The 7,508-nt window shown below is 41.5% G+C and overlaps 1 non-coding gene across 1 annotated transcript; it reads left to right on the top strand.

Moving 5' to 3' along the window:
* The first annotated feature begins 1,905 nt into the window (after positions 1–1,905).
* LOC118481358 lies at positions 1,906–2,012 on the top strand. The gene has a single exon (XR_004865565.1). It is a non-coding gene; the product is annotated as a small nucleolar RNA R71 (small nucleolar RNA).
* The last annotated feature ends 5,496 nt before the right edge of the window (positions 2,013–7,508 follow it).

Genomic DNA, 7,508 nt, shown 5'->3' with positions numbered 1-7,508 from the left:
CACGGCCCCGTGCTGAACTTGCTGTAATAATGGAAAATTGTCGAGAGGCTCTGTTTTTGTGCATGGGGTGTGGGTTTAAAGTTCCCTTGGTAACCTCCACCTTTTTGAGTGTGTTTTATTCCTGAAAAGTAAAGCTAAACTAGTAAACATAAAAGTTAATCTAAACTAAAACTAAGGATAGTTCCACGGGATGCCTCTGTGGTGCGCCACGTTTATAAGGGTCCATGGCTAGACCCAAAGTCAGTCATATGTTACCCAAGTGGGATGTCTTGCATCCCATGTTGCACCGTCGGAGAGCATCATCCAAGCTTGAGTCTATGACATCCATGTAGTTGACCGGGTCGTCGTCTTCTACTCTTTTCCCAACCCGAACTCCATTTCTTTGTCTCCGACCCTCAATGTTAACTTCCCACCACTCATATCTACCATTGCGTGAGCGGTGGCTAGGAATGGTCTTCCTAGAATGAGTGGTACTTCGATGTCTTCCTCCATATCGAGTATGACAAAGTCGGTCGGAAAGACAAAGTCTCCGGCTTTTACCAAAAGATTTTCGGCGACACCGTGCGAGTATTTGATAGACCTATCGGCGAGTTGTATGCTCATCTTTGTGGGGCTTGTCTTACCTAGTCCGAGCTGGTCAAACATTAATACGGGCATGAGATTAATGCTAGCCCCAAAATCGGCCAGCGCATTGCTTATAGGTGATTCCCCAATGGAACAAGGGATGGTGAAGCTTCCGGGGTCGATTTTCTTTTGTGGGAGTTTGTTGAGTAGCAAGGCGGAGCATTCTTCACTTAAATTAACTAATTACAATGTTTCAATTTTCCTTTTGTGAGTGAGAAAGTCTCTTATAAATTTTGAATATTTAGGCATTTGAGTGAGGACTTCCACAAATGGAAGATTAACGTGCAATTATTTTAGTAAGTTTATGAATTTTGTGGATTGCTCATCGGTCTTTTGGCGAAGTAGCCGACCAGGGTAGGGCACTGAGGGGTTCTTGGTAGGTTCGTGATTTGGCGGAGGAGTTGTTTCTTTTTGGGGTGTTGGTGAGGTCGTGGTTTGAATGGGTGGACTTTTGTCGGATGGAGGTAGCGGAGCCTCCTCGGGACCTACGGTACGGTTTCTCAATGTTATGAGATGCACTTGCGCCTTTGGGTTGGTCTCGGTATTGCTGGGTAACGCGCCTTGTGGTCTCTCGGAGAAATTTTGAGCTAGTTGATTTAGTTGTTTTTCAATGTTTTGAATACTAGCTTGTTGATTTCTAAAGCTTGATTCCATTTGTTGGAATCTCCGAGTTTTTCTTTTCGGTGTCGGAGATGAGGCGTGAGATAGTATCTTCAAGCCTCTCTCGGCCCCCTTATTGTTGTTGAGAGAAATTTTGTGACTCATTTCTTGGTTGTTGAAAGTTTGTTCATTGGTTTTAGTTTTGTTGATTACTACTATGGCCGGGTTCTCTCCAACCAAGGTTAGGGTGGTTACGCCATCCTTGGTTGTAGGTACTCGTTGGGGGACCCGACGGCCTAGGTCTATTATCAATGTAGTTTACCATTTCCATTTGAGTATCCATTTCTTTCATACAACTCCAATTTTCATGTGGCCCACCACACCCTTCACAAGCCATAACCGAGGCCGTTTTTGCCATTTCTAACTTTTTGATTTTCGAAGAGAGGGCCTGGATTTGGGCTTGTAAAGAAGTGCTTTCATCTACCTTATGGGCGCCCGGGGCAATAGATTTTGTGCCTCGAGGAGTGTGCCATTGAAAATTGTTGAGCAATTTCCTCGATTTGATTATAAATTTCATTTGGGCGACGATTACCTAGAAGTCCCCCAGAGCTAGAGTCGAGCGTTTGTCTTCTGTGTGGCAACAACCCATTATAGAAAGTGGATACTTGTTGCAATACTGCAAGATCATGATGAGGACATTTTCTTAATAGCTCCTTGAATCTTTCCCAAATTTCATATAAGGATTCCCCGTCCTCTTGTGAGTATGTGTTAATTTCAGTCATTAATTTAGCCGTTTTAGAAGGAGGAAAATACTTATATAGAAATTTTTGGGCTAGTCCATCCCAAGTGTTTACCGAACAACTTGGGAGGGTATTAAGCCAAGCCTTAGCTCGGTCTTTTAGTGAAAACGGGAACATCCGGAGGCGGATGGCGTCGTTTGATGCCCCGTTGATCTGAAAAGTATCACATATTTCCAAAAAGTTGGTAATATGTAAATGGGGATCTTCGTCCGCAAGCCCATGGAAAGTTGCGGAGTTTTGGAGCATTTGTATCAAATGCGACCGAAGTTTGAAGTTGTTGGCATCGACATTCGGTGCATTGATAGCGGCGCCGAGATTACCTACTGTGGGCCGTAGGTAATCCATTAGGGTACGCTGATCCGCCATTGGAAGTGGGTCCCCTGAAACTTTCTCTTGGATTTTAGCTTTAAGTCTTTTTCTTAGAAAGCGGTCGGGTTCGTCTAGAGGTGCTTTTATGTCTTTATTGGAACTGGAGCTCATGCACCGCATAGGAAGTCCCAAGTCCTGCGATAAAAACCAAAAAGATTGTTGGTCAGAAGTCTCACCACGGCCCCGTGGTCTTACAGTGACTGTTTTCTGGATCCCAGTTACTGGAGGGTCCAACACGGCCCCGTGCTACACCGGCACGGCCCCGTGGTCACCCTTCTGTAACTCAGAAAACAAAAACTGTCAGTAAGGATGCTGGGCACGGCCGTGTCCGACCAGGCACGGCCCCGTGCTGAAATCTGCAGAAGCTGAAAAATCTATAAAAAAAATCTTAAAAAAAAATAGAAAAACAAGAAAAAAGATTAGGCCGTTAATTCCTAACTTTCTTAAAATCGTTATGTCCGCGGCAACGGCGCCAAAAACTTGGTCTGTGTCTGGTGTCTTATGTTTTTATTGATATTTTAAGCTCATTTTACACATTAGTCAAGTTTTAAATTTATAAAACACAATAATTTACTAACAATAAACACACACATGGGCAAATGCACCCATCGTGAGCATAGTATAGCGTTGGTAAGACACCGAAGTCGTCCAAGGACACAAGAGCTTTTAGTACCGGTTTATCCTCAACGTTTAATCAAACTAAAATTTTTGAGAAAAGATTTTTAAACATGAAAATTAAAACTAAAAATGTTGAAAATAAAAATAAAATAAAAACAGATAAACAAGATGAATCACTTGGATCCGACTCGCCTTTAATGTATCCTATGATGATTTCCGCACTTTTGCACTTTTTAAGAGATTAACTTAGTTATAGTAGTAGGCCCCACTTTTGAAGGTGACGTTACCCTCAACCCAGTGGTTTGAGTCAGCAAGGATACAATCCCAAAGGGACAGAATATTGGAAGATAATTAATTAAGTTACTAAAGCGAAAAATGGTAGGCCCCTCTTCTGAAGGTGACGTTACCCTCGGCTAAGTGGGTTGAGTCAGCAGGGATACAATCCCAAGTAGCCGATTTAATGTATTAATAGTAGTTTACATATGAGGGGTTCAAGCCATTCGCATCCCTGCCATCCAATACCAGTGGGTATTGAAGGAGGTCCTAGTAAGCTTGACCTAGGTCCTTGCAGGATCTATACACTGAACAAGGCAAGAACCCTACTAAATCATTCCCTTAACTCCCAACCAGGTAGCCAACATATCTCTATATAGACCGTAGAGATATGAATGGTGAAAATCTTTTACTTTATATAGACAGTAAAGTAATGCCAAGACACCACAGACAAATGATAGAGAAGTTTCACCTTCAACATAAGAAACTAGCTATTAAAGTCATTAATACAAAACCAAATAAAAAGTGCGGAAAGACTAAAAATCAAAAGTAATACATTAAATGCTTGTCTTCACCAAGTGATGTAAGAGACTTAGCCAAACATGGCCTTTGATTGACAAGAACTCTTGCTATCAATCTTGGATCCCAAGACTACTACACACACTCTAAGGTGGATGATGGATGATGGTAGTGGATGTAGGTGTTGTTGTGGTGGTGGAGTGGTGGCAAAGTGGGAGAGAGGTGGTTTGCCAAGGGATGCCTTTGAAGTGAGCCAAGCACCCCTATTTATAGCCTGAACAAAAGCCCGGCCACGGCCCCGTGTCTAGCAGACACGCCCCCGTGGCCATCCCTTTTCTCTTCCTTCATTAATTACATTTGTCTACATTGGGCTCCACACGACCCCGTGTTCGTTGAGCACGGCCCCGTGTGCAGAAGCGTATCTGTACTATCAAGATTTGCAAGATTCTGCAAATCTTAGCATTGACCATGGCCCGTGCTGAGTTGGGCACGCCCCCGTGGTGGGCATAGAAGCTTCCATAGCTTTGTCCATTTATGCAGAAATCTGACCACGCCCCCGTGTCCATTTGGCACGGGTCGTGGTCAGCCCAGTGTTTCTTGTTTTTGCTCTTGGAGATGCTGTCGAGGGGTCGGGCATGCCACGTTTATTCCTTTTCTTTGTATTTATGTTAGTTTTTGCTACATATTTGTTCCTTTTGTTCGTTTAAGCTCATTTGGTCCTGAAAATACAAAAGGAAGACAAAAGCATACTTTTCCGACATTAGTACTAAAAAAGGGTTAGTTTTATGCCTCATTTGATGTAATTTATATGTTGCGTTTTACACACATCATTCCTCTTCTTCATCTTGATCGACTAGCAGGAGCAATCTCCTTTTTCGCTGCGGGTTCTCGGGTTGACTTGATGACCCCACCAGTTGCTTTCCTGTTCGCCCCATATCCTAAAAAATCACATAAACCAACAACAAACACACAAACAATCAATTTCTCATTCAACCACAAACACCCCCACACTTGCTTGATACTACGGTTGTAGATGTTAATCAACACAATTTTTATCTTTTCAAAACAATTTTGGGCATGACGTCTCCTACATTAGTAACATTGTGCGACAAATTCAGATTTTTAACAACTACCTAACATCTACAACCATAGCTCCTTGTAAGTTAACAAATTCATATCATTCTAACTTATACAAGAAAGTATGTGTAATAACATATACCATCAAAAACACATTCACAATGGACCATCAAAAGAGATAAGAAAATGCATACCTTGCACTTGTTGAAGATGGAAATGCAAAGAACTTCCAAGAAAACAAGAAACCCACAAAAAACCCCAAAAGGTTTTGGACCTAGGGCTCAAAATTGGCTGCTAAAACGTGGTTTTCTTCCAAATACAAACCCAAAATCAGAAAGCTTGTGAAATTTTAGTCAAGTTAGACCCAAGAATCACAAGATTTCGTCAAGATTTGAAGAAGATATGAAGGTTTGAATGTAGGGTTCTTTGAAAGTGATGTGAAGAAGAAGAAGAAATATGTGGGTAGGGAATGTGCAGAGATTTTGTGGTTGGGGAGTTATGTCGTGATTAATTATTATTATTATTATTATTATTATTATTATTATTATTATTATTATTATTATTATTATTATTATTATTATTATTATTATTATTATTATTTTAATCTTAAATCTGACGACACGGACCCCTCAACTGCCCAGCGGCTACCGTAAGCTAAGCTGGGCATCGTAAGCTATGGTGGCTGCTGGATCAAATTTCTTACAGTAGTATAGTAGGTTTTCACCATAAGACCTTTTGTTTTGCCTAGGTCCACCGTAAGCTAAGGTGGCACCTGGGCATCCATACTCAGCCAAATTGTCAAGTTTTAATGTTTTTTTTGTTTTTTTTAGATTTTTTAATTTTTATGGTTTTTATATTTTTCGAAAACATGAAAATTACCCTACCCCCCATCCGTGCTGTCCTCAACACCATGTTAAAGAAATTCGCAGGAATTTCCCCACACTTGTTTCAAACACATGTCAAGACAAGTACGGTAATTACTTAAAAACAATGAAACTACGTTATGCTAAACTAAATATTTACACTACCAAACCTGGGCCTCTCATGCTTCTTCCTCATCCAATGGGCGTAGAATAGCCCACTTTGTCAAGTTTAAGATTATTGATGTCGTTACCCTCCAAGTACGATTTGAGCCGATGCCCGTCGCCACTTGCTTCGTTCAAGTGTGCACATCTTCAATCTCTATATCTCCAAACTTACCCACTCTTGTGATCACGTATGGCCTCATCCATTTACTTTTCAATTTGCCCGCGAAAAGCTTCAACCTTGAATTGTACAACCACACCTTTTAACCCACTTCAAAGGTTCGTTTTCTTAACTTTGTAGCGTGAACCTTTTTGAGTTTGTCTTTGTATGCGGATGCACATTAATATGCTTCATCTCTAATCTCCTCGATCTCGCTCAATTGAAGCTTCCGTATCTTTCCCGCTTCTTTATAATCCACATTAACCGTCTTGATCGCCCATAACGCTCGGTGAGCTAACTCCATCGGTAAGTGGCACCTCTTCCCATATACCAACATATAAGGGGTTGTACCAATTGGAGTTTTATAGGCCGTTCGGTATGCCCATAATGCGTCATCTAACTTGCTCGACCAATCCTTCCTATCAACCCGCACCGTTTTCATCAAACTCTCTTTTATTTGTCGGTTGGACACTATAACTTGTCCACTAGTTTGGGGGTGATATGGAGTTGCAATTCGGTGGTTCATGTTGTAACGCTTCAACAACTTCCCAAAGTTAAAAATTTTAAAATGTGAACCTCCATCACTAATAATAACCCTCGGAATCCCAAAATGAGCAAAAATGTTGGATTGTACAAACTTACATACCACCGGGTGATCATTGGTCCTTGTAACTATGGCTTCAATCCACTTTGATACATAATCCACCGCAACCAAGATATACAAGAACCCATTCGAGCTTGGTAAAGGATCCATAAAGTCTATGCCCCATACATAAAACACATCACCTACCAAAATGGGTTGTAAGGGCATTTCATCCCTTTTTGAAATACTTCCCACTCTTTGGCAATTTAAGCAATTCCGGGCATACTCACATACATCTTTGAAAATTGTAGGCTAATAGAACGCACAAGTAAGCACTCGATATCCCGTCTTGTGGCCACTAAAATGACCCCCACAAGCGGATGAGTGAGCATGAGTCAATATCTCCAACACTTCCGTCTTGAGAATGCATCTCCAAATCACTTGATCGGGCCCAATTTTGAAAAGATCTGGTTCATCCCATATGTATTGCTTGACTTGGACCATTGATTGTTGCTTCCTCTTCTTGGTCCAATGGCTCGGAATTGCACCCGTGGCTAAGTAATTAATATAGTGAGCATACCACGGTGCGGTCGACACGGCTAGTAGTTGTTCATCGAGAAACCATTCATTGATCTCACTTGCATCATCAATTCCTTCCAATGGAATTCGGGATAACTGATCCGTGACTACATTTTCACATCCCTTTTTGTCATGAATTTCCAAATCAAACTCTTGTAACAAAAGCACCCAACGAATTAAACGGGGCTTTGCATCCTTCTTCTCCATCAAGTATCGAACCGCACTATGGTCCGAATAAACAATTACCTTGCTCCCCCAAATATAAGACCGGAACTTATCCA

The sequence above is a fragment of the Helianthus annuus genome, chromosome 8 (genome assembly GCF_002127325.2).
Source record: "Helianthus annuus cultivar XRQ/B chromosome 8, HanXRQr2.0-SUNRISE, whole genome shotgun sequence".
Classification (NCBI taxonomy): domain Eukaryota; kingdom Viridiplantae; phylum Streptophyta; class Magnoliopsida; order Asterales; family Asteraceae; genus Helianthus; species Helianthus annuus.
This window is presented reverse-complemented; position numbering and strand designations above follow the sequence as displayed.